This window comes from Botrytis fragariae (assembly GCF_013461495.1).
Source record: "Botrytis fragariae strain BVB16 chromosome Unknown tig00000797, whole genome shotgun sequence".
In the NCBI taxonomy this organism is placed as follows: domain Eukaryota; kingdom Fungi; phylum Ascomycota; class Leotiomycetes; order Helotiales; family Sclerotiniaceae; genus Botrytis; species Botrytis fragariae.
This window is the reverse complement of record NW_023501013.1, coordinates 259763-262105: the sequence shown is the minus strand read 5'-3', so window position 1 is coordinate 262105 and position 2343 is coordinate 259763.

Here is a 2343-nt window from a genome sequence, read left to right as displayed (position 1 = left end):
CAATATATCACTCTCAATTGATATCTCTACTTATAATAAATAATCTTCCAAATGCTTGGGTAAAGCTATTAATATTCAATAATATTATGAATCCTTAATATATCCAAAATCTTCAAAAACTATTTATTCACAAACAATTCGATTCAAAAACAGAGATTATCCAATTTTTCTTTAACCACTTCATCAAATATAAATACAAAATATTTAAAATAAAACAATCTATTATTAATACAAACATTTATACTTAGCTTTTAAGCATATTATTAAATATAGAAGTTTGGTAGATATAATACAATTTCATTATATTTATAAATATAAATCTTCAAGATATACTATATGCTTTATAACAAATTAAAAAAATTCCTTAAGCTAATACAAACTCTATATTAGCTTATATTATACAAAAAGTTTTTTGGAGATATGGATTAAAAGGAGCTTAAGAAAGAAAAGGATTTAGAGGTTATAGAGAATATCAAGGAAATGATAAAGAGATATATCCACCAAAAACTAGCAAAATCATTAAAACAAATAATTCTAATTATAATTTCTATAAAAAAAAAGGATATATATAAAAAGATTGCTTTATTTATATTAAAACTAAAGAAATAATAAAAGATAATAAAACAATCAATAAAGACTCTATATATATAGTTATTATATACCTTACAATAATAAAATCGAAATATATTACTTCTTTCTATTTTGCCAATACTATATATATATAAGCATTTAATAACTATATATAAATACTTAATTCTAAAGCTTTCTATTATTTTATTAGTTTATTTATAAATCTACAAAACATTATATATTGAAATACTCCTTAGTATATAAAAATTGCAAATAATATAAACATCTTTAATATTATTTTCGGAATAATCATAATTAGAAATCTTATCTTAAAAGATGTATAATATATTAAAGATTTCGGATTTATTTATTTTATATCAATTAGGATATTTATATTAATCAAACAAAAAGTTATATTTAAAGAAAACTTAGTTTTTTATTAAAAAAATGGATAACTTGAAATATCTACAAAAAAAATCAATAGAAACTATATTATTAAACAATCTTTTATTCATTATATCTATATAGTTTATTTAAATCCTAAAACTAAAGATATTAATTCAAATGATAATAAAATAGAGATTATGTATTGTTGATTTAGTTATCTCAATTATGATCAATTGAAGAAGCTAAAGAAAGCTTCAAATGATTTCTATTACACCAGAAAGACAAAAACTATTAATCAAAAAGCTTATAAACTATATTTTATAAAGAAAATAAATAAGTATTTCAATAAGTATACTACCATTCATATTCCCATAAAACTATATCATTTTTATATAAATTTTTTAGGAATTTAAAAATTCTCAAAGAATAACAACAAATACTTTATTATAGTTATTAATAATATAATTAAAGCTATATAAATCAAATATACAAAAAACAAATCTATAAACACCATCATACCCATATTAATAAATCTAATTAATCAAATTGAAAAAAAGTTCAATTCGAAAATTACTATAATCAAAGTAAATAATAATAAAAATAAATTTGAATAATAATTCCAAATAGAGATCTCAAAAAAAGATTTAATTTTCGAATTATTATTATTAGAAAAATATTTTATAAATAAAATTACAAAAAAAAAGATTCAAAATATTAATATAATATCTAAATCATTATTAAGCAAATTAGGGATAAGATTTAATATATAAAAGTTTACAATTAAGTATATTATATATCTAAAAAACAAATCTTTTATTAAATCCCTACTTTTTAGAAAAACTAGAATATTCTTCTTAATAATTATATTATATAAAATTATATTTGATTAATAACTTGATTTCAAAAAACTTAGGATATTCGATTACAAAGTATAAATTAGAAATCTATAATAATTTAATTTAATAATAAAGAAATTCGAATTTAGAATATTTAAAGAAGATTATATCTTTATTAAAATAAATAGAAATAATATTTATCTTCTTTTTAATCTTTATAATATAATTATAAATAGAATAATAAATACTAATTTTGATAAATACAGATATTCTCTTAAAAACTTTAAAGAAAAGGCAATTCCAGAATAGTTTGGGATAATGAATAAGAAAAAACCTTCTTTATATGATAATGTTATAAAAAGAAAAAGGGTATAACAAATACAAGAAGATATATAAATATATATTAATAAATAACAGAATATTTAGACTCAAAATAAGCTATAAGCTTAGATCTATTCTTTACAAATACTATAATAGCAATAACTATAGATTATTAAGTTAGCACAAGAAATATAAGTATTTTTATCTTTAAGATAAAGAATATAAATAA